Source organism: Lissotriton helveticus, unplaced genomic scaffold (assembly GCF_964261635.1).
Source record: "Lissotriton helveticus unplaced genomic scaffold, aLisHel1.1 SCAFFOLD_513, whole genome shotgun sequence".
Lineage (NCBI taxonomy): Eukaryota > Metazoa > Chordata > Amphibia > Caudata > Salamandridae > Lissotriton > Lissotriton helveticus.
The window spans coordinates 479,167-505,298 of record NW_027611831.1 but is presented as its reverse complement, the minus strand read 5'-3'; the positions used below and the strand labels follow the sequence as shown (position 1 = coordinate 505,298).

The 26,132-nt window shown below is 41.6% G+C and overlaps 1 pseudogene; it reads left to right on the top strand.

Annotated features, from left to right (window-relative positions):
* Positions 1–26,132, top strand: part of LOC144806959 (putative DBH-like monooxygenase protein 2) — a 328,657-nt pseudogene that overhangs the window by 59,864 nt on the left and 242,661 nt on the right.

The following is a 26,132-nucleotide window of genomic DNA, read 5'->3' as shown; positions in this document are numbered from 1 at the left end:
CATGAAGAAAACCACTACCTAAAGGTTCATAACGACCTATTGGTATATATTTCATACAATTTGAAAACTTATATAAAGCAAAAGGCAGCGTTATTAAACCGTGGATAAGGCACGTTGCCAAAGCAGCCAACCTTTTGGATTTATACTGGAAATGTTAAAGGAAGAATTACGGAGTAGGGCCTGTAAATCTTTAATGGACAACCGAGTAAAATTACTCCAACCATCATATTCCTCTAACTCCGGGATAGTAGGGGTGTTTAATTTTTTAGAAGTAGCCAATCCAAAGCATTTGGTCTGGGATATTGTTTCATTCACAAACAACATATGATTTGGGATGAGACATGCACGGTGCAAAGCCTCAGTGCCTTGTACCTGCCAGGTTCGTGAACCCCAAACTGATGTAGATCCTGGATATCTTTACACTGTGTTAAGTTAGCATGGGCTCATTACTGGTTTAAACGCCATTTTTCCTTTTTTGCAACTTCTGCACACGACACTTAGTTGTTGCTTTAGCTTTCAGCCTACCTGCGTCAAGAGCAGCGGTGCACGTTAACTGGTGCATCCCTGGGGGTGTGCTAGTTAATATAAATCTGCCCCTTTACATTTAATTATGTGCAGGGGACACAGAGTCGGTGAGGTTTATCCAAGGTTAAGAAGAGATGAGTCCTGTTCAGTGAAAAATTGGAGATAGGCTTCACCTCCTCAGCATTGCTGGACATGGCTAAATAATAGCTGCAAAATGTTACTCTTGTTAAACAATTTTACTATTATAATCTCTGAGATTTGTCTCTTACTGTGCAACATCTCATTGTTGTTATCTTTCTTTAAAGATAAAGACAACATCAACATGAGCGACAATCAGCAATCAGTTGATTTCGACCTCATCATTGAACTCGTAATTGAAACATCAGTGGATGTTGATCCTTTGGATGATTTCAATCCTGAGGATGAAGAAGAACGTGATGAGGATGCAGATTTGTCAGAATTGTATGACATAGGATGGGAAGCTGACGTGCTTGAGCCTATGGAACTATAAATATTTATTTTATAAATTTATAATAAATAAAAAGTAAATATGTAAACCGTTTAATTTAAAAATAAAGACACCTTCAAAAACAGGTTATGTGTAGTGTCTTCAATAAAATATTAAAATATGGTCATAAAATTAGATCAGATTCACAGGTAAAATGAATATAAATTCCATTTCTTTTCTGCTATTTCTGTATTCTAAATTTGCCATGTACAAAACATTCTTCTATGTAAAAATGTTAAGTAGTGTGTTAAGTTTTTGATGACTGTTATTAATTTACTGTTGGGTAATAGTGGTTAATAACATTTTTTATTATATTTTACCACAGATTCAACTGCAGATTATTTCAAGATTTTAGGATGTAGAAAGCACCGGGTAAGAGTACAAAAACATTCATAAGAAATATCTCTAGTAAAAATTGAGAAATGTTACTGCTAGAGTAAGAGATAACTCTATGCATGAAAGTAGAAGGAAACAACAGTTTAGGGACATTCGTAAACGAATGTTCCGCAACAGGATAATTGGCAATTTGTTAAAAAATATTAAGAAAGGTCAACAGAAAGTGGTTTTTTATAAGAGAAAAAAAATAGTTGAGAAAGTTATTGATCAGGCATTTGAAATTAAATGTAAGTTATTTATTTTGACAATCAATAGAATTAGGAAGCTAAACAAGGCAATTTATGATTTCAAAAGAAATAGTAGATGGAAGAGAATAGTTAATCGTAGTAATTTTTGTGAAGTTTTTTCTGGAGAATGGATGCATAGTTCAAGCTCTGAGGCATTTTTTAATGAGGAGAGTTATTTCCAGGATAATGATTTGGTGCATGCAGTTGACACCAGTGGTCGAGCTTATGAAGTGAAAGATGGTTGTCCAGTTGAAAAAGAAAAACTTGTGACAACAGAGATAGAAGAGGTGTTAGGTAATGAGGTTTTAGGGAGACGTCCTAAGGGTCCTGTGTACACCTGGAAGTGTAGTAGTATTTGCAGTGTACGACAGGATTCCATCAATTTGCTTTGTGATTTTATACGGTCATTTAATAAGAAAAGTTTGAAGCAGAAAATGAAGTTGTTGCAAGAATTAGATCCTTGCAGAGTGAGAGAAGTGATAGGTTTGCATGGTCATTCACTGGCTTGTCTTTCCAGGAGAGTATGCCAGAGTGTTTTTCATCATTTCAGGATGCTAGCAGTGCATCATAATAAAGTGAGGAAATTAGTTAGAATGTTGTATTATGCTAAGAGTCCAGCAATTATGCTTAAACAATTATGCACTGCTCTTTTGCATGGTTCTGAAATAGATGTGAAGAATATATGTGAAGAAATTGAGTTTTGTTACTTTGGAAGTAAAGAGGAGAATGTTGAAATTGACCAAGAAGAAGAGAATAATGTGGAAGATAGTGTACAGGTTCCCAGTACTGATAATTTCCAGAGGGAAATTGCGACGTTTGAGGTGAAATCAAGTGAGAGGCCAAATTTCACTTGTGTGTGTTGTCGACGCACTTATTATAAGAATCAGACTAAGTTAGTGGATTTATATGGAAAAAGTGAAAGGGAAAATAATAGTGAATGGAAGGATTTTACAACATACTTGATGGTAGAAAATTGTTTTGATTTGGGATTGGATCAACGTGTGTGTACTTATTGTTGTAACAAATTAAATCAAAACCAGATGCCTGCTAGAGCAGTTCATAATAATCTGGAATTGGTTGAGATTCCTTCTGAATTGAAGGATTTAAATACTTATGAATCTATTTTGATTCAAAGTATCCATCCCTTTCAGGCTATTGTAAGAATGGAGCCAAAGACAGGGAAATTGCCTCCATCAGATTTACAGAGAGGATTAAAGGGAAGAGTTGTTTATTTGCCTCTAGATTTGAAGAAAAACATTAACACAATTGGAGTAGAAAAAGTGGAAGAGGAACCTCTTGTTATCTTAGTTAATGGGGTTCCGACAAAGAATAAGAAAATATGGCAAGATTTAGTAGATGTTAGGAAAGTCAAAAGGGCAACATTGTATTTGAAAAAATATAATAAATACTATAAAAATGTATATGTTGCAGAAGAGGAAGTAAGTGAGGAAGAGGATAGCTATTTGTGTGCTGGTCAAATTGAGAAAGTAGAACCCTGTACTAGTGAAGAAATATATGAACATTATAGTGTTCATCCTTTGCATTCCAAGGAAGTCATGGGGAATGCTATTGAGTTGTTTCAAATGAAACAAGCGAAAGGGAGTCCCATTAGTGTTTGGGAGGAAAGTTTGGAAGCTCGGTGTTTCCCACAGCTTTTTCCAACAGGTCAGGGAGGAAGATATGATGAGCGACCTCATCAAATTCCTGCTTCTGAATACCGGACTTTGCGATTGTATGCAGGAGATCCTAGGTTTCGACAATGCATTCCTTATTTGTTTCATCTCCTGTTAGAAAGCGATCTGTCTGGACTGTCATATGCAGTGAACCACATCTTGAAAAGTGGTATACACATGCAAAACATCTCGGCAAGTGACTTTATGGATAAAGTCAATGTCCAAGACAGTATTTTGGATTCTCACCTGATTAATCTCATGGCGTGTCAGCGTGGTACTAATGAGTACTGGTACCGTCGTCATGGTGATTTAAAATGTATGCTGAGGAACTTAGGAACTCCCACATGGTTCCTCACTTTGAGCTGTGCCGAGTATGGCTGGGAAGACTTACTTGAATTTCTACGAGAGGCAAATGCTAACGTAGAAAACATCGAATTCAAGACACCCGGAGAACTGTGCTCTTTGGATCGCGTCAATGTATGTAGGTACTTCAATCATAGATTTGAAGGTATGATGTCTTTCATCATGAATAAGAAGAATCCACCTCTTGGAGAGGTGTTGGATTTCTTCTGGAGGAAGGAGTACCAAGCAAGAGGTGCTCCTCATATACATATGTTGCTGTGGATCAAGGATGCACCTAAATTTGGAACGGATGCAGAAGACTCAGTGATGAGTTTCATAGAACAGTATTCTACGTGTGCTGTTCCAAACGCAAAGGAGAAAAAAAGCCAAAGAGAAAAAGTTCTACGTTTCCAAAGCCATCGATGTGGAAAGTACTGTCGTCGTAAATTCCGGAACAAAGACAAGTTCTACACTAAATGTCATTTCGGCTTTCCACGACCGGTGATTTCTAAAGGAAGAGTGAACAGTTTGATGTCTTCGCTGCGACATAATGTGATGAAGAAATCACCTAAAAACACATACAATTTGAAGAGGAACGAAGAGTCTAAGTACATCAACGACTACAACCCGGTGATTTTGTCCATGTGGAATGCTAACATGGATATACAGTTTGTGGCTGATAACTGTATGGCTGTGGCTCGGTATGTGACATCTTACATCACCAAAAAAGAGAAGACAGAATTGAAGGATATGTGGGAGGACATTTCCCATGAAAAGAGCCTCAGTAAGAAGTTGTACAGTTTCAGTCTGAAGATGTTGTCGCATCGAGAAATCGGAGCTTACGAATGTTCTGACCGGTTGTCTTCAGCAAGTCTCTATGCCAAGTCCAGGAGTATCGTTTGGGCGAGTGTTGGTCTTGCTGCAACGCGTAATCGAGTTCTGAAACCTGTGCGGGAAATTGAGTATTTGGCGGAAAAGGAGCCAAACAGTACCGACATTTTGAAGAGCAACATGTTGGATACATATTATCCAAATCGAAGCAGTCACCTCGAGAATGTTTGTCTGTATGAGGTTCTGCAAAATTACATATTCAAGAGAAACATCAAAGAAGATACTGAGAAAGGAGTGTATGCTGTAATAGGAAGTGAGGGATGTCTGGTCAAGCAAAGAAAATGCCACTTGATAAACCATCGAAAATTGAGTGGCGAATCTCCTGAAAAAAAGGAGTTTTTCTATTTAGCACTTTTGCAACTTTTTAAGCCTTGGCGTGCAGAAGAGGAACTGCTTGGAGATTTCCTTTGTTACGAAGACTCATTCAATGCTGCCAAGGAGACCATAGAATGTCCTGCTTTTCCCAAATATGTAGAAATGTTGAATGTGGAAATTGAGCAGGAAGCAACGATTGCAGCCGAGATTGCCAGAGACAGTTCTCAGGACAGTCAGAGTCCTGCTTCATTGAGTCAGGATCCACTAGGAGGACCTCTTATCGAAAATGAAGCTGCCACTGCTATGAATGAAGTGGAAAGAGCCATGGCACATGCTCAGGAGGATGCGGTTAACTTAGAAGAGTTGGAAAGACAACTCAACGTTGAGCAGAGGAAAATATATGACGATCTTACCATGCAAATTGATCATGGATTAAGTCATGACAAGAAAGAGTGCTCATGTACGTCGTTGAAGCCTGTCCGACTGTATGTGAGTGGAGAAGCGGGAACTGGAAAAAGTTTCCTTATTAAAGCAATTTCATGTTATTTGCAGGAAAGGACAGAGTCATCGCTGTCTTGTGTTGTCACCGCTCCAACTGGACTGGCAGCACATAACATTAAAGGGATTACTTTACATCGTTTACTGATGCTGCCAGTGGAGCATGACAACAAATTAGAATATTACAAGCTATCTGGAGATGCTTGTTTTGAAGTTTCAAGAGTCTTGAGAAAAATGAAACTTCTTATCATTGACGAAGTAAACATGGTTTCCAATGTCATGCTTGCCTTTGTGCATTTGAGAATGCAAGAAGTTCTCAAAACAGAGTATGATGTGTTATTTGGTGGCAAACACATCATTGTTTTCGGAGATCTTCTGCAGCTGACACCAGTGAAAGGGCAACCTGTGTTCAAAATGCTCACGCATGAAGATACCAGGAAGTGCTTAGGGAGCATTGGCAACGTCAATATATGGTTAAACTTCAATTATGCTGAACTGCATGAAAATATGCGTCAGGCAAAGGATGAAGTTTACAAGACTATTCTACAAGATGTTAGAATTGGAAAAGTGACCGAGCATGGGAAAGAAGCTTTACATGCACGATTACTGACAAATTTATATCCAGATGAAGATGTTGTGCCTGAGAATATTTTTCAGAAAGTTACTGAGAAAAAATCTGGAATATGTTTGATGCCAACTCTTGCAGAATGTGCCAAATTCAACAACAAAATGTTGCATTTAGAAAAGCAAGAGATTGTGAAACTGGAAGCTATTGACAGAGTAGAGCATATGGGATCAACAATTATTTTGTCTGAGAATCTGAAAACAAAATTGGATTCATTAGAGAAGAGTATATCTAAAACTGCGGGTTTTGAAAAGACTCTGAATGTGTGCTTGAACTGCCGTATAATTTTAAGAAGAAATTTACATGTTGAAAGAGGTCTGGTAAATGGATCAATGGGTAATGTTGTTGATTTTGTGAAATACAGAAATAGAGATGGAATTGAATTTTTAAAAATTAAATTTGATGGCATTGAGGAAGTACAGCTAATTGCTCGTTGTTCTGCTAGATTTTTGCTTGTAAAAGACTTATATGTTCGTCGTAAGCAGTTTCCTGTTTGCTTGGCATATACGGTGACAATCCATAAATCGCAAGGTTTAAGTGTAGACTGTGCATTGGTGAATATTGGCAGTTCTGTGTTCAAGGAGGGTATGGCATAAGTGGGATTGTCACGAGTTAGAACTTTATCGGGATTGTACTTGATTGAGTTTGATGTCACAAACATTTGTGCGGATCTAGATTGTGTTAAGGAATACAATAGGTTAAGAAGAGAGTATGCGCCACATTTGCCTCAGTATCCTTTGTTTGAGAAACGTGTGGTAGGCCGGAAACGAAGAAATGTGACCAATACTGGGGAGGTTGTAGCACAAAGACGAAAAGTCGATGAACCTGAAATTATAAGCAGAAACAAAAAGGATTCTGTTGAAGATGTTGTTGGTTTTCAATTTGAAAACAGTTCTGGTGTCAACTGCTATGCTAATGTAGTGGTTAATGTTTTGTTTTCTCTAGAAAATGTAAAAGAAGAGATTGTGGTCAATTCTGATCAAAGATTTTGCAGTTTGTTAAATTCTGTGTTAGAGAAATGTAGCACTGATAGAACAAACATAGAAAGTGTATCTGAAATTAGAAATCTGTTAGACAGATGTTCAGGCCAAACACAATTCTCTCAAAATAGTCAGCAAGATTGTCAGGAGTTTTTAATGTATATGCTTGATGTATGGCATGATGAAGGTGTAGATGTAGATCACCTGTTTGGGCTTTCTTATCAATGGCAGCATGACTGCGAGAACTGTAGGGTATCAAGTACTACTAGTGTAGACTCAGAAAGATTTATATATTTAACTTTGCCAGACAGTAAATCAGTCTCTTTTAATAAGCTAGTAAAAGCAGCTGATCACAACATGGAGTGTAGCCAATGTAAATCTGAAATGATGTCCACATTATTTATACGAACATATGGCCAGTATGTCATTTTAATGTTCCAACGATGTAGGCCTGATGGAACAAAATTGACAACTTTAATTAAAAATGTTGTGGCTTCACAGTTGTCAATATCAGGAAGGACTTTTGTAACTGTAGCAATTATATATCATGATGGTCCTTCAATAACATCAGGACATTATACAGCTTATTTAAAGTGTAGAAATGGCTGGTCATTCTGCAATGATTCTGTTTTAATTTTCACAAAAAAATTGCCGTATGACCTTAAAAACTCTTACCTGGTGTTTTTAAAACCAAAATTTTAGGGAAAGAATCTCGGGATGTGCTCTGAGGAATTTCAAGAAGTTCTAATGGCTCCTACACGATTTGGCCTTGAGGATAAGTGTAGTACAGAGACATAACTTCTTACCATAACACTGGACGTCATGGAGAAATATGTGCACTTTGAATGAGTTCAGAAAAACTGTTTCTTTTTATAAGCTAATTGAAGCAGCCAATCAAAACATGGAGTAGAGGGAATGTAAGTCTGCAATGCTGTCTACTGTTTTACATTGCTTTGTCATTAAAAGTTATGTAGAGAATTAAATAATTGTACTAGTCATAAAGGTAGTGTGTCTGCTTCATAGTAAGCAGTATCAGTGTGATAGGAAATGTAGAAAATGATTGAGCAAGAAGGGGAAGATATTACTAGTCCAGGATTGTGAAAATGATCTTCAACATTTTAATTGTGAAAGTTGCGGAAATACAACATGACGGGATTGGCTTAAAAGAATTCTAAGAGTTATAAATGGCTCAGACACGATTTGGCCTTGTGGAAACGTGTGTTAGAGAGCGAGAAGTCATTTATTGTATGTAACATGTTTTTGAAAACGATGGAGGTTTTCTTTCAGAAAGTGGCGGGTTGAAAGTAATAACAGCACAACAGAGTGTAAGCTGTTCATAGGACATCCTTGGCCGTCATGGAAAGTAAGTTAACTTTAAGGAGTTCTGAATTCTGATTTGTTATGTTGTATGGGTTTTTTAAACACAATCATTTTGATTGTGTTTTTTTTTCCCCGCTGTTATATGATGAATACCTTCAAGTCACTGTTTTAGTGAAATTTGATACATTCTGAGAACAGCAAAAATAAACCATTTAACATGTATAATTAATTCTGTTCTGTTTGCATTTATGATGTACATGTAGAACTGTGTAGGAGGCATGGAGAAGGTGAGGCTTCTGTAAGTGTCAAAGTTGTTGCATACAGTGCTCATATTCTACGTAGTCTTTTATATTTCATTACTTTCACTGTTTCTGACTGATCTAAATTTTTTTTTTTAAAAAGAACAGTAAGTATAAGGGAAGGAAACAGACAGTTATGTTAAAAGAAACACAGCTATAGGGAATAAACTAGGGATACTGTTACCCGCAATCCTCTGCTGATGATGTCACTGAGCATGTCATGAATGATGTAATATGTGACATCATCAGCAGTGGATTACGGGTAATAGTATCTCTAGTTTACTCCCCTATAGCTGTCTTTCTTTTAACATAACTGTCTGTTTCCTTCCCTTATACTTACTGTTCTTTTTTTAAAAAAAGTTTTTTGGGTTCGCTTCCGGTTCGCGTACCGGGGAGCGAACTGGGAAGCGAACTAAGAGAAATAGAGGTTGGCACAGTTCCAAATATTGTACCAATTTTTTAATAACGGGGAGGTAGTTCTGAAAAGAACTTTTTTTTTAATTGTTTTTGTTGTTTTATATTTTTTTTATTATTTTTCTGAACATTTTTTTACTTTTTTTGAATTTTTCGGAACAGTTTTATATTGTTTTTGGTTTTTTTTCGGAGGGGGCAACGAAAACGATTCATTGTAAAGGGCTCGACAGGAGCAACAAAACAAAAAAAAAGAATTTATTATTTGGGGCGTTTCGTACAAACTTGCATATGATAGTCAATAGCTCTGTTGATCAGAGTGATGCTACTTTCTCCGTAGCAAATGAATCCACTGCAATGTACGCAGACTTGTTTTACTTCACGAAATCTCGTTTGTATATTTGGCACCATCTCCCTGCCCTCTGGTCCCGTTACTTCCGGTACAACAGATCTTCTGGCCATAATAGGGAGATTATCTAGGTTGATACAAAACTGTGCAGCACTGTAGTTGTTAGGATGCCACCTAGTCATATGGCGATGCATTGTGTAGTTTCCGAAACTGTATTTTTTGTTGGTCCCTCCGGACAGTCTATCTTGACATATAAGGCAAGTTACGTATCTTGCATTTACTTTTTTCTGACCTTTGGGAATTTAAAAAAATTGCCAAATGAAGTTTTCTTTCCGGTGAGACGTCCTGGGCTCCTCAGGCAAAAAGTGCCTCTCTTCGTGCTCGTCGTCCTGTTCCTCTTCTTCCTCTTCTTGCTGAATTATAACTTCAGCAGGTGGTCCACTCTTCCTTGGATGTGGTGGAGGTGGTGGGGAAGCACCAGCTGAAGCTACTAAAGAATCCTTTGCTCACTGGTAACAAAGGGTCTTTCTCTCACAATGATGAAAGTCAGAGTGAGGAAAGAAGGAGGGATTTTCATCATTTGGGAAAAACAATAGTTCTCAACCAATGAAAAGTGTTCATTTTAGATTATATGACCTAGTCTTACATCATTAGGAAACCAAAAGTGAAATGAACCAATGAAAAGTGTTATTACCAAGTCACATGACCTGCTGTGTTTACGTTACGCGCTTTGCAGGGCCTCCCGGTTTGCTTCCAGAAACCTGTGCTTTGCGACTCGGTAAGCGTACCAGTTCGCTAACGTAGCAGGTCATATGACGTATCACGCGACAACGCGAAACGTCATGCGGACGGGAGGCGTCACGATGTTGTTTTCTAACGCGGCAGTTGCGTCGCGAAGCGGGAACGAAGAAAAAAATATATTTTAAAAAAAGTTATTAAGAAACATATAAAATATATTTTTGGATTTAAAGAAGAATACATTTTACAGCTACAGATATTAGCTGTTAAAAAACCAATGAAATTCACTGAAAAAACCATAGGTTATAGAGCATATATAGTTAGGAATTAGCATTTACAAAACCTTGAAAATTCACTGAAAAAACCATAGGTTATAGACCATATATAGTTAGGAATTAGCATTTAGAAAACCTTATTTTACTCACACAAAACCATTGAAATTCCATATATAGTTAGTTGCACTAACTATATATCGCGCACCCGCAATCCACTGCTGATGATGTCACATATTACATCATTCATGACATGGTCAGTGACATCACTGATGACATCACTGATGACATCTCAAATGACATCACTGATGACATCATCCAGTGACTGTGTGTTTCTGAAAAGTTTAAATATGTTTTACATATTGAAGAATGAGTAGATGTAGAAGTGTCTGAATGAAGGATTTAGTAGGTGCGTGACTGACTGTATGAGTGAGTGATTAAATGTGTCTCACTGAGTGCATGGGTTAGTGACTAAACTGTCTTAATTTGTGCATCATTATGTCTGTTGTTCTGTAAACTGCTGCATGTGTTGGTCAGTAGCTATATGAGTAACTATATGGGTTATTGATTGATTGCCCAAGTATTTGTATGGGAGACTGAGTGTGTGTGTGGCTGGCTGGGAGGTGTGTGACTCTGTGCAGATCAATGTGTACTTGTATCAATGATTGTATAAGAGAGTAAGTATGTGTTAGTATATGTTTCAAAATGTAAGGTGCTCTATGTTTAACTGTATAGATTAGAAAATGGAAGTGTGATTGATTATTTACAGGACTGACTAGGTGTGTGAGTAACTCCATGGATGAGTGACAGAGTGTGAGAGTCTGTATAGGTGTATCAGTGCATATGATAGTGTTGTAAAGATGAGTGATTGTATGTATGAATGATTGTATGGGTGAATGAGTGAATGTGTGTGTAGACGTAGGAATCAGTGAGTGCGTATGTAGTAACTAGTATTGGTGTGTCAATGGTTTCAAAAATTATACTCTGTATTTAACACTGGGTATAACAGAGGTTATATTAAAGTGTGAGGAGATGCATTGTATTGTCACATGAATGATATCATCAGTGATGTGGTCATTGATGTCAAATGAGATGTCATCAGTGATGTCATCAGTGATGTCATTTGAGATGTCATCAATGTTGTCATTTGAGATGTTATCAGTGATGTCATTTGAGATGTCATCAGTGATGTCATCAGTGATGTCATTTGAGATGTCATCAGTGATGTCATCAGTGATGTCACTGACCATGTCATGAATGATGTAATATGTGACATCATCAGCAGTGGATTGCGGGTGCGCGATATATAGTTAGTGCAACTAACTATATATGGAATTTCAATGGTTTTGTGTGAGTAAAATAAGGTTTTCTAAATGCTAATTCCTAACTATATATGGTCTATAACCTATGGTTTTTTCAGTGAATTTTCAAGGTTTTGTAAATGCTAATTCCTAACTATATATGGTCTATAACCTATGGTTTTTTCAGTGAATATATATATATATATATATATACATAGAGAGAGAGAGATATGTAAGACACACATCCCCTAAACCCATACCTACCCTAAAAATGCAAGTGTGGATTGTGGGACACAGCTATGTTTTCTGGAGCAAAAGGTATGCTGAAAACAGAGGTATATACAAAGATTTAGCTTTGCCAAATGTCGACATTAAATGGATAGGACAGACAGGATTAAAGTGGCACAATTGATGCCATTGGTTAAATCATTTTTCAATCTCCAACACCCTGACCTCATAATTGTGCACTGTGGTGGCAATGACTTAGGCACTTTGACTGGGGTAGGTCTGGAAATGCTTATGAAGGACACCTTTGGAGAATTGATGTCACTTTTGCCCCAAACTGCCTTTGTCTATTCTAACATATGCCAAAGACAGAAATGGAACTGGTCCGCTGAATTTTGTCCACAGATTGAAAAAGCTAGGACACAAGTTAATAAATCTGTTTCTGCTTATCTCTGAGATTACAGGATGGGGTCCATTTACAACAACAATCTGTGGCGGGAGTTGTGTCTAAAAGTGTATGTCGGTGATGGCCATCAATGAGAGAGACCTGTGCATTTTTAAAATCGGTGGTGAAAAAATATGAGTATGTTCCTAGAGATGTGGGCCGCCGTGCCACCAATGTACTTTCCGGGGGAGGGTAAACACCCATTATTCCGCAACTTTCTTTCCGCATACCATCACTCTGCATACTTTCATTACGAAAGTACCATGACTCCGCAATGCCATTATAACACAAGCATTATATTTGATATGCTTTTACCACGTTTGGATAAGGTAAGTATAGGCATAGGGGTATATGTTTTGGGGTACTGAGGTATATGTTTTGGGGGGTTGGGTATTTTAAGGGTTCAGATATATGGGTTAAGGGTTACAGGGGTAGTTTTATGGTTTAGGGATAGGTATGGGTTTTGGGGTACAGGGGTATTTTTAGGGTTCAGGGCTAGGTTTGGGTTTTGGGGTATAGGGGTATTTTTAGGGTTCAGGGGTAGGTTTGGGTTTTGAGGTACAGGGGTATTTCCTGGAGATGTGGGCCGCCGTGCCACCAATGTACTTTCCGGGGGAGGGTAAACACCCATTATTCCGCAACTTTCTTTCCGCATACCAACACTCCGCATACTTTCATTACAAAAGTACCATGACTCCGCAATGCCATTATAACACATGGCATTATATTTGATATGCTTTTACCACGTTTGGATAAGGTAAGTATAGGCATAGGGGTATAAGTTTTGGGGTACTAAGGTATACGTTTTGGGGGGTTTGGGTATTTTAAGGGTTCAGATATATGGGTTATGGGTTACAGGGGTAGTTTTATGGTTTAGGGATAGGTATGGGTTTTGGGGTATAGGGGTATATTTAGGGTTCAGGGCTAGGTTTGGGTTTTGGGGTACAGGGGTATTTTAGGGTTCAGATGTAGGTTTGGGTTTTGGGGTTAAGGGTTATTTTAGGGTTCAGGGATAGGTTTGCGTTTTGGGGTACAGGGGTATTTTTAGGGTTCAGGGCTAGGTTTGGGTTTTGGGGTACAGGGGTATATATAGGGTTCAGGGATAGGTTTGGGTTTTGGGGTACAGGGGTATGTTTAGGGTACAGGGCTAGGTTTGTGTTTTGGGGTACAGGGGTATTTATAGGGTTTAGGGATAGGTTTGGGTTTTGGGGTACAGGGTATATTTATAGGGTTAAGATGGGTTAGTGTTTAAGGGTGTTGGGGTATTTTAAGGAGTAAGGGTGGGTTATGATCATGGGGTGCAGGGGTATTTAAAGGGAGCAGGGTGGACACCCGGAGCTGGAATGTACAGATCCTGGGAAGAAAAAACAATGAAATATTGTGCACAACGCTTGCTTTTTTTTTGTAATCCCGCGCCCGCACAAGGCCACGCCCCCAGCACACACCCACAGCGCACGATATGAGACATGGCATGAAGGGCGGAACGTAGCACACGCCCTCAGCGTTCGTCACGCCCCCAGCACACGCCCACAGCACAACACAGACACGCCCACAAGGGACTACTTTGCTGGCACTGTTCTTTTACCTTTTAAATGTATATGGTGGGCGTCTGCATAGCCTATGTCTTTCTGCGGCAACAGCCCTTTCCAACGCTGTATTGGGTGTTGTGATTGGTGCTGTGAGTTTACCCACCTCAAAGTTTTGGGCTCTCTCTTTATTATATTAGTATGGATTTCTCAAAAACTACTGAACGGATTTACACCATTTTAAAAAGGTCGCTTTCTGAACCAAGGGCTACCTTTTTGCAAAATTTGGTGTAATTCCGTTCAGCAGTTCGGGCTGTAGCCATATATAAAATTGCCTATGGGAAATAAAATAGAGAAAACACGTTTTGGGACCCCCCTTTTTCTCGGCCTGCTTGATGAATCACTCTCAAACTTTCGGGAAAGGAGTAGACCGGAGCGCCCCCTGAGTTTTGAAAAATGTGTGAAGATTCCTCAATTGGCGACAAAGATATTGGGAATAGAATGTTGCGAATTTCCTATGGAAAATAGGTCCTGAATATAACTACCTACTGGCTACCGCCAGTAGGTAATATATATATAGATGATAGATAAAGATATATATAGATCTATGTGTATATATATATATATATATATATATATATATATATATATATATACATAGAGAGAGAGAGATATGTAGGACACACATCCCCTAAACCCATACCTACCCTAAAAATGCAAGTGTGGATTGTGGGACACAGCTATATTTTCTGGAGCAAAAGGTATGCTGAAAACAGAGGTATATACAAAGATTTAGCTTTGCCAAATGTCGACATTAAATGGATAGGACAGACAGGATTAAAGTGGCACAATTGATGCCATTGGTTAAATCCTTTTTCCATCTCCAACACCCTGACCTCATAATTGTGCACTGTGGTGGCAATGACTTAGGCACTTTGACTGGGGTAGGTCTGGAAATGCTTATGAAGGACACCTTTGGAGAATTGATGTCACTTTTGCCCCAAACTGCCTTTGTCTATTCTAACATATGCCAAAGACAGAAATGGAACTGGTCCGCTGAATTTTGTCCACAGATTGAAAAAGCTAGGACACAAGTTAATACATTTGTTTCTGCTTATCTCTGAGATTACAGGATGGGGTCCATTTACAACAACAATCTGTGTTTTAATATGGATGGCATCTATAGGAGAGATGTTGTACATTTTACAGATGAGGGTAACAGAGTCTTCCTCATCTACTTTAGACTCTGCATAGGTGCTTACTAGTAGGTACCAAAATCTCCCAATAAACACAAGGGCTCTTTTTAGAGCCACCCAAGATCTAAACACATAAGCTTGATGTATATTTAAAAATTCTTCATTTTTTTTGCTAAAGAGGCCGCACTGGAAGTTGTGCACCCAGGGCGTTTACACCAGGGGGCCGCGTTGAGCGCTGCTCTGGAGTTGTGACTTCTTCGGGAGCCGGCATTGCTTTTCCACATTGGGAGCTGCTAACATGTAGCTCCCCAAGTGGGAAAACAATCTGGTTGGAATTTTGAAATAGAGAGCAGGTTTCCCTGCTATTTCTTTCAAAATCCAAACCAAGTTTGCTATGGCAGGGAAGGAGCCATGAAGCGCCCACCCTGCCATAGCAAACAGCAGTGTCTCGAGGGTGGGCACCCCTGGACACTGCAGGAGCCGGCCCTGGAGTGGCAGTCCCCAGGGCCATCATTGGCTCCAGGAGGGGGACCACGCAGCCCCCCTCCCATCAGTGACCAACCCTAGGGAGGTGGTGGTCCCCAGGGTTTCGGGGCTGTGGGGGGCAGTGAGCCCCCCACAAATATGTAAATAAAGTCCAGGGGGGTGGTAGACCCCGGGGCTCAGGGCCTTGGAGGCCCCCAACTATTTAAAATAAATGCCCTGGGGAGTGGCAGTCCCCTGGGCTGTCGGGAGGGCTGTGTACCTCCCTACAAATACTTATAGAAAGTACTGGGGGGTGGTGGTCCCCGGGGCAGTGTGGGGGGATATTTGGAACCCCCTGAGCAGGCCTAGGGTGTTTTCCTGATTTCTCCTGCCAACACTTCCTGGTTTGGAGTGTTGACAGCAAATTAACATAATGCTTGTGATCAAGAGGGTGCGCGCAGGGTGGGCATATCCACTGCAGCCATAGATATCACTATCTTTATTGTTTAACTAGCAGCCCGTCCCGACGTTGTTTGGGTATGAATTACTGCCGGCCAGTAGTATATTGTTTTGTAGGATTTCGTTTTGATAGCATTTCTCATCTATGACAGGCCTGTGAAACGCTTCGATTCACAGTGCACTGCTGATGCACTTAAGAGTGCGTGTTCAGTAGTGTGTGAACTCGAGTTTCCCTACTTTATTTTTCCTTGCAATATTATATAGCGCAAACTCGACAACATGGCATGAGCACAATTTACATTACAGAAGGACACATTCATTTGTGGTAGGCACGGGGAGACAAAGCGATTTGCCTGGAATCACAGGATGTTGCGCTGATGCCGAGATTCGAACGTAGCTCCCCAGCTCTAAAGTTCGCAATTCTAGAACTTGTGGCGGGAGGTGTGTCTAAAAGTGTATGTCGGTGATGGCCATCAATGAGAGAGACCTGTGCATTTTTCAAATCGGTGGTGAAAAAATATGAGTATGTTCCTGGAGATGTGGGCCGCCGTGCCACCAATGTACTTTCCGGGGGAGGGTAAACACCCATTATTCCGCAACTTTCTTTCCGCACACCATCACTCCGCATACTTTCATTACGAAAGTACCATGACTCCTCAATGCCATTATAACACATGGCATTATATTTGATATGCTTTTACCACGTTTGAATAAGGTAAGTATAGGCATAGGGGTATAAGTTTTGGGGTACTGAGGTATATGTTTTGGGGGGTTTGGGTATTTTAAGGGTTCAGATATATGGGTTATGGGTTACAGGGGTAGTTTTATGGTTTAGGGATAGGTATGGGTTTTGGGGTACAGGGGTATTTTTAGGGTTCAGGGCTAGGTTTGGGTTTTGGCGTATAGGGGTATTTTTAGGGTTCAGGGGTAGGTTTGGGTTTTGAGGTACAGGGGTATTTCCTGGAGATGTGGGCTGCCGTGCCACCAATGTACTTTCCGGGGGAGGGTAAACACCCATTATTCTGCAACTTTCTTTCCGCATACCATCACTCCGCATACTTTCATTACGAAAGTACCATGACTCCGCAATGCCATTATAACACATGGCATTATATTTGATATGATTTTACCACGTTTGGATAAGGTAAGTATAGGCATAGGGGTATAAGTTTTGGGGTACTAAGGTATATGTTTTGGGGGGTTTGGGTATTTTAAGGGTTCAGATATATGAGTTATGGGTTACAGGGGTAGTTTTATGGTTTAGGGATAGGTATGGGTTTTGGGGTATAGGGGTATATTTAGGGTTCAGGGCTAGGTTTGGGTTTTGGGGTACAGGGGTATTTTAGGGTTCAGATGTAGGTTTGGGTTTTGGGGTTAAGGGTTATTTTAGGGTTCAGGGATAGGTTTGCGTTTTGGGGTACAGGGGTATTTTTAGGGTTCAGGGCTAGGTTTGGGTTTTGGGGTACAGGGGTATATATAGGGTTCAGGGATAGGTTTGGGTTTTGGGGTACAGGGGTATATATAGGGTTCAGGGATAGGTTTGGGTTTTGGGGTACAGGGTATATTTATAGGGTTAAGATGGGTTAGTGTTTAAGGGTGTTGGGGTATTTTAAGGAGTAAGGGTGGGTTATGATTATGGGGTGCAGGGGTATTTAAAGGGAGCAGGGTGGACACCCGGAGCTGGAATGTACAGATCCTGGGAAGAAAAAACAATGAATTATTGGGCACAACTCTCGCTTTTTTTTTGTAATCCCGCGCCCGCACACGGCCACGCCCCCAGCACACACCCACAGCGCATGATATGAGACATGGCATGGAGGGCGGAACGTAGCACACGCCCTCAGCGTTCGTCACGCCCCCAGCACACGCCCACAGCACAACGCAGACACGCCCACAAGGGACTACTTTGCTGGCACTGTTCTTTTACCTTTTAAATGTATATGGTGGGCGTCTGCATAGCCTATGTCTTTCTGCAGCAACAGCCCTTTCCAACGCTGTATTGGGTGTTGTGATTGGTGCTGTGAGTTTATCCGCCTCAAAGTTTTGGGCTCTATCTTTATTATATTAGTATGGATTTTTCAAAAACTACTGAACGGATTTACACCATTTTAAAAAGGTCGCTTTCTGAACCAAGGGCTACCTTTTTGCAAAATTTGGTGTAATTCCGTTCAGCAGTTCGGGCTGTAGCCATGTATAAAATTGCCTATGGGAAATAAAATCACGTTTTGGGACCCCCCTTTTTCTCGGCCTGCTTGATGAATCACTCTCAAACTTTCGGGATAGGAGTAGACCGGAGCGCCCCCTGAGTTTTGAAAAATGTGCGAAGATTCATCAATTGGCGACAAAGATATTGGGAATAGAATGTTGCGAATTTCCTATGGAAAATAGGTCCTAAATATAACTACCTACTGGCGACCGCCAGTAGGTAATATATATATAGATGATAGATAAAGATATATAGATCTATGTGTATATATATATATATACATATATATACATAGAGAGAGAGAGAGATATGTAGGACACACATCCCCTAAACCCATACCTACCCTAAAAATACAATTTCCACCCAAACAATCATACCCCCAAACCGGAGAAATGCCCTTGCCAATCAAAAAACAATATCCACCCTACACCATAAAAATACCCTTGCTACCAAAAAACCCACACCCTCCCTAAAACCTAAAAAATATCCTTGCCACCCAAAAATCCATATCCGCCCTAAACACTAAAAATAAATGTGCCACCCAAAAACCCATACCTGCCCTACATCCTAAAAATTCCCTTGCCACCCAAAAAACACCACCCACTCTAAGCCCTGAAATTACCCTTGCCACCCAAAAACAAATACCCACTCTAAACCCTAAAAATACCATTGCTACCCGAAAATGCATTCCCACCCTAAACCCTAAAAATGGCCTTACAACCCAAAAATCCATATCCACCCTAAACCCTAAAAATACCCTTGCCACACAAAATCCCATGCCTACCCTTAACCCTAAAAATACCCTAAAAGGGCTATTGTTAGGAATAAGGGTGGGTAAGAGTTTTATACACATATATATGATGCTTGTGCATATACATCTATATACATATAAATTAATTATTGTAGTTCCTTTCTGAAGACATGCATAGTAAAGGTTTATGCATGGTAAAACTTTTTGTACCGCTTTTGGCTGCCATAAGTGTGGCAGGGTATGCTCAGACGTGAGTCCCTTGCTCACTTTGCCACTGGATTCAAGCAAGCCGGGCTGAAGACAGCTGGAATGCCAGAAACCGGTCCTCGGAAGCTTGTTTCCGGTCCAGGGAAGACATGGCTTGGCAGTTCGGGCTGGACTGTTCCCATGAAGCACAGGGTCAGACTAATTTGCATAGAGCCAAGTCAAGTCAAGTCAAGTTTAAATTTGTATAGCGCACTACTCACCCAGAGGGTCTCAAGGCGCTTGAGGGAGGGGGGGGAGCTTTACTTGTCAAATATCCAGGTTTTTAGTTGTTTCCTGAAGGAGAGGTGGTTCTGTGTAAGGTGGAGGTGGGTGGGGAGAGAATTCCAGGTCATGGCCGCTAAGTAGGAGAAGGATTTTCCTCCCATGGGGGATCTTTGTATGCGTGGAATTGTGGCGAGGGCTTGATTGGACGATCGAAGTTGGCGGGTGGGGGTGTAAAAGGACAGGTGCGTGTTGAGGTATTCGGGTCCTAGGTTGTAGAGGGCTTTGTGTGCGTGGGTGAGGAGGCGGAACGTTATTCTCTTGTGGACGGGGAGCCAATGGAGGTCTTTCAGGTGACCAGAAATGTGAGCTTGGCGGGGATGTTTAGGATGAGTCTGGCTGAGGCGTTTTGGATGCGGTGGAGTTTTTTCTGTAGTTTGGCTGTGGTTCCGGCCTCAAGGGTGTTTCCGTAGTCCAGTTGGCTTGTGACCAGTGCATGGGTGACTGTCTTTCTTGTTTCGGTGGGGATCCAACGGAAGATTTTTTTGAGCATGCGTAGGATGTTGAAGCATGATGATGAGACGGCGTTGACTTGTCTGGTCATCGTGAGGGAGGAGTCCAGAATGAAGCCCAGGTTACGTGCGTGGTCCGTTGGTATGGGTGCGGTTCCCAGGGCCGGTGGCCACCATGAGTCGTCCCTGGCGGAGGGGGATGATCCTAAGATGAGGACTTCCGTTTTGTCCGAGTTCAGTTTTAAACGGCTGTTCTTCATCCACTCGGCTACTTCTTTCATCCCTTCATGTAGGTTGGTTTTGGCGGTGTTTGGGTCTTTGGTGAGGGAGAGGATCAGCTGGGTGTCGTCTGCGTAGGAGATAATGTTGAGGTTGTGTTGGCGCGCAATGGATGCGAGGGGACTCATGTATACGTTGAGGGTGGGACTAAGTGAAGATCCTTGGGGTACGTCGCAGATAACTTCGGTGGCCTCTGATCTAAAAGGGGGGAGGCGGACTCTCTGGGTTCTTCCGGCGAGGAACGAGATTATCCAGTCCAAAGCTTTTCCTTGTATTCGGACGTTGCTGAGGCATTGTATAAGGGTGCTATGACAGACTGTGTCGAAGGCTGCGGAGAGCTCAAGTAGGATGAGGGCAGCTGTTTCTCCGTTGTCCAGTAGAGTTCGAATGTCGTCTGTTGCTGCGATGAGGGCGGTCTCGGTGCTGTGTTTGGCTCGGAAGCCGGACTGTGAAGGGTCGAGGGATTTGTTGGATTCGAGGAAGGCGGCGAGTTGACTGTTGACGGCTTTCTCAATGACTTTGGCAGGGAATGGGAGGAGCGAAGTAGGGCGGTAGTTCTTAAGTTCAGTGGGGTTTGCTGTAGGTTTCTTCAAGAGGGCGCTGAGTTCGGCATGTTTCCAGCTTTCCGGGAAGGTAGCGGAGTTGAGGGAGCAATTGATGACGTCTCGGAGATGGGGTGCGATAATGGAGTCTGCATTGTTGAAAATGTGGTGGGGACATGGGTCGGTAGTGTTCATCAGGCGGATGGTGTCTTCAGTGGTGTTTGGGTTCCAGGCGCAAAGGTTGTTGGAGGGGGGTTTGAGTTCGGAGGTGGGTGGGGTGGACTGGTCTCCAAAGCTGTTATGTATGTCAGCGATTTTGTTGTGGAAGAACGATGCTAGAGAGTCGCAGAGGTCTTGGGAGGGAGTGATGTTGTTGGTGCCGGCGGTGGAGTTGTTAAACTCTTTGACGATGTTGAATAGTTCTTTGCTGTTGTGGGCGTTGTTGTCGAGTCGATCCTTGAATGTTGATTTCTTGGTGGATCGGATCAGTTGGTGGTGTTTGCGGGTGGCATTCTTGAAGGTGGCCAGGTTGTCAGTGGTTGGGTTTTTTCGCCAGGCTTTCTCGAGGGTGCGACAGATCTTCTTGTATTTCTTACGGTCATCATTAAACCAGGGGGCTTTTTTGCTGCCTTGCTTGATTTGATGGTTTTTCAAGGGTGCTAATTCGTCAGCGCTGTGGGTGATCCATTGTGTGAGGTTGGTGGCTGCTTGGTTTGGGTCCGATGATTTTGCAGGAGGGTTTCGGTGAAGCTATGTGAAGAGCTGGTCGGTGGTAATTTTGATCCAGTTTCTCCAGGGAATTGGTTGTGGGTGGTTGTGGGTCGTAGTCTCTTTGTAGTTGAAGTGAACGCAGCTGTGGTCCGTCCAATGGAGAGTTGTGGTGTGATTAAAGGAGATGTGTTTGCTGGAGGTGAAGATTGGGTCGAGCGTGTGCCCGGCATAGTGGGTGGGAGTGTCAACAAGTTGTTTGAGTCGGAGATTGACGAGGTTGTCCAAAAGGGTGGTGGTGTTGCTGTTGTTGTTCTTTTCCAGGTGGAAGTTGAGGTCTCCCAGTAGAATGTAGTCCTCAGAGGGGAGGGCGTGTGGGCTGATGAAGTCAGTGATGTCTTCGCTGAATTGTGTGCGGGGTCCGGGTGGTCTATAGATGAGGGTGCCTCTGAGTGTGGTCTTAGGGTCGGTGTGGATCTGGAAGTGAAGGTGTTCGGCGGTTGTGAGGTTATCGTCGGAGCTGGTTGTGATGCGGATGGTGTTCTTATGAACGATGGCGATTCCTCCTCCTGTTTGGTTGATGCGGTCCTTACGGATGATTTTGTAGCCATCCGGGATGGCTATGGCGATGTCGGGCGTTGATGAGGTCTTCATCCCGGTTTCTGTGAGATAGGGGACGTCCGGCGATGTGGTGTCAAGTAGGTTCCAAAGTTCAATGGCGTGTCTGTGGACCGAGCCGGTGTTGAGCAGGATGTACTTCAGGTGGTTAGTTTCGGAGCTCTGTTTGGAGTTCGTGGATTTGGAGTGTGTCCTGATGCAGTCGAACTTGCAGGAGTGGCAGGTGAAGGATCCGTGGGTGTGTCCTGGGGCGGCTTGGTAGCAGTTGGGGATTCTGCCGGGGTTGAGTGCAGAGAGGGTAGCGGCGTCGTACGTTAAGCAGGTGGAGTGGATCTTGCGGGGGCCAGGGGGTCTGGCGCTGGGCGCGGTCCAGGCGCTGACGGGCGTAGACGGGCTTACCTTTGGCGCGCCTTTGGCGCGCATAGGGCGCGCTCGCTGCGCGTAACCGCTGCGCGTATGTTGCTCTGACATAAGTGGATAGTGGAGGGGGCAGAGCGAGGGAGGAGCAGCTGGGAGGCGGGAGCGGGGTGGGGAGCCGGGCTGGGAGGCACAACAAACAAATAACAAAATGGCAGCAAGCCAAAAGTGAAACAGGACGAGTTTGGGGCACAACCTGAAAATCGCTAAGTAAATGGGCTGTGGCACCGGCACAAGAAATTATAATAGGCAAAGCGAGCAGTGCACAGAAGATTAATTAATTAACAGAAGTCTAGCAGTCAAGCGCTCAGATGAATAATTAATGAACAGCAGTCTAGCAGACAAGCGCTACGGAGACGATATAATCAGGCAAAATACAATGCAGGAAGCAGTGCGCACTTGGAATGAAAGGCTACGAGCAGTCTGGCAGTAAGCGCTACAATACCAATCAAAGGGCAGGGAGCAGCGTGAGGAGCGACCGCTTCTGAGAAGTCAGGACTGAACTGGGGTGTCAGCCATGTCTGAACTGGGTTGGCAGAGTGGGCTAAAGAACGGTGATGGATTAAACCCAGATCTCTTGACTGGGTGTGAGTGTTTGATTGATTCACATGCTCCGTCCATCACCACCCCCTTTTGTACCGTGAAGACATGTGTGGTAATGCCTAATGCATTATAATGAATACATTGTTAAGACATTCATGGTCATGGCATGCATGGTTCTGTCATAAAATCTCAGCCCATGGATGCTACACCAAAAGTGTTGTTCAAAAAAGCAAATTTGTGTCTATGGGGGCAGGGGTCATGCCATTAAATCCCAGTCAATATTCTAACACATGGACCCTTCAGCCAATATGTGTTTTATCTCTGTATCTTTAATAGGAGTAGGAGTGAGAAGAGGGTACACCATAACCAGAACCAGTGTGATCGAGTGGATAGAACCTGGACCTCAGTGGTATGTGCACAGTAACCCCAGACATGAAGCACAGGTGTACCACTCAGCCTCGCTCTGTACTATGGGATGATGGCTGAGAAGATGACATAGGCGCTATTCAGCTCTTCTTGTCCATTGGTCTTAATAATAAATTGTGCTGTTTTGCTCTTGTCTTTAGTATTGAGAGTCATCTTTTAATGGAGTATGAAACTAAACTTTTACCACAATATTTTTGAAGATTGCGGATTTTGCACATTCTAAAGTCGCAGCATTTGTCAATTTAGTAAACTTTCCCACTGGATGAAAAGTTACCTACTGTAGGAGCCTAGAACACATTGCCACACTGTGTTACCACATCTCATGGTGGGATTGGAAAACGAAGTGACTCAGTAGAAACGTTTTGAGGGGTAATTGGAGTTTTAACTGTGAGAATCATGAGGAGTCATCCACAGACCGCCCATCGAGAGGAAATGTACGAATGAATGAATGATTTAGTTCCGGGGTCTCCAACCTTTTGTATAATAATACCTACTTCTGATCAGTGAAAATCATTATGAGCTATTGAAGGCCAAGTAACCTGTGCATTGTTACTTGACACCCCCGTGCCTAGCTTTATGGACTTTAAATCTAATATCCATGTAGCCCGATGCCATGGTTTTAATAAAATACTCTAACAAGGGGTACTATAAAAGGGCTATGTGAATCAATAAGGTGTATGGGTGACTGAGAGCCTATGTCATATGTATTTGTGGCACAGGACTTACCTTTAGCTATGTGTGACATTGTTACATGAACAAAACAAACATGTTGTTATTTAAATGAGAGAAATGTAAAGTGCTGAAAATGTCTTCAAAAATATTCATAATATCAAAAAAGAATTGCACTTGTTGGAAATTACTGTATTTGCTGGGAGCAAAATGCCTGATGTTTGTAAATGTGACACTTTTAAAAGGGAGAAAATTAAAATGAAGAGTTGACTCAATTTTAGATTGACACTTCATTTCAGTTTTCTCTCTTTTAAAAGCATTCATAAATATCATTTTGTACTCATGCACAAATATTGAGTTCAGAAGGACTTTGATTTAAGAGTTGAATACTTCCTTGCTTCAGTTCTGACCTTCTTTGACCCACATGGGTCATAACTCTAAGTGAAGCACAGCCAATTGTCTTGCACTGCTATCAGCAGCTTGATGACTGGTCCTGAATATGTGTTGCTGTACTAGTAACTGAGAAACCAAAGGACACATACAAAAAGTAAATGAGTTACAAATGACCATCCTGCACAGCGCCACAGTGTAGTTATTTGTTTAGGCTACCTGGCGTGGTTTTAACTTTGACACTTAGACAATCCTTAATAAACATATTTTTGTCTCAGTTGTTAATTTTATTTTCACTTCACTTTAGCACTGCACCATACACCTTTAGCTTTACCTTTTGAGTAACACTCTGGCTAGAGTTTCTATTACACATCCACATCCGCACCATCGCCTGATGGTTTGGGTGGATGGTTGGTTGGATTGACTAATCCCACATGATGAGAATCCGCCAGAAGGGTGGGCTGATGGGAAAATCTCAGCCATTTGTAACTCATTTACTTTTTGTATGTGTCCTTTGGTTTCTCAGTTACTAGTACAGCAACACACATTCAGGACCGGTCATCTCTGTTTTGTATGTTGTGATTATAATATAGGGAAGTGTGATGACAGGTCGTTAAAAATATATTCCCTTTGACCCTCTTAAAACTTTATTTTTCATAAAATAAACATAGCCTTAACTTTAAAAAGATAACACAACACTTGTTTAGTGCAGTTTTTAGTGAAAATGAACTCAAGGCTTGGAGCTAATGTGAAGGTTTTTGCTAGCTAAAATAAACATAGCGTTTCATTGACTGTAAAAGGAAAACTCAACACTTCTTTATTGCAGTTTTTAGCAAAAAATGAATCATTTATTAAGTTAGAATACTGAGTTGAGAAGGACTTTTAACTAAGAGTTAAATTCCCTATTGATTCTGTTCTGAACTTATGTGACACACATGGGTCATACATCTGAGTGGAATGCTGCCAATTGTCAAGGACTGCTATTTGCAACCTGATGATGATATAAAATAAACATAGCCTTTCTTAACTTTAAAAAGATAACACAACACTTAAGTGCAGTTTTTAGTTAAAATGAATTCAAGGCTGGGAGCTACTCTGAAGGTTTCTGCTAGCTGCTGGTAACTCACAATCTTCTGGTTAGAGACCCCTAGGCTAGAAGATAATAGGGCCATTTTAGGATTTAAGGGTGAGCAGTGGTGAAGGGTTGTAAGGGGTGTTTTAAGGTTATGGGGAAGTTAGTGATAGAAGGTAGTAAGGGTAATTTTAGGGTTTAGGGATGTAAGGGTATTGTTAGTGGTAAAGGCTGACAAGGTGGTTTTTGGAGTGGGTAGTGCTAAGGGTGGTATTTTTGGGGATTATGGTAGAATAGTGATAAAGGGTCGTATGGGTAAATTTAGAGTTTAGTGGTGAGTAGTGGTAAAGGATGTAATAGGTAATTTTAGGGATAAGGTGTGTGTAGTGGTAAAGGGTGGTAAGGCTAGGTTTAGGGATATAGGTTGGTGAGGGTATATTTAGGGTTTAGGGATGGGCAGTGATAAAGGGATTTTAGGAGTTAATAAAAATAGAGGTTTAGGGCAAAAATGTATTTAGATATAATATACCTATACATATATAAAT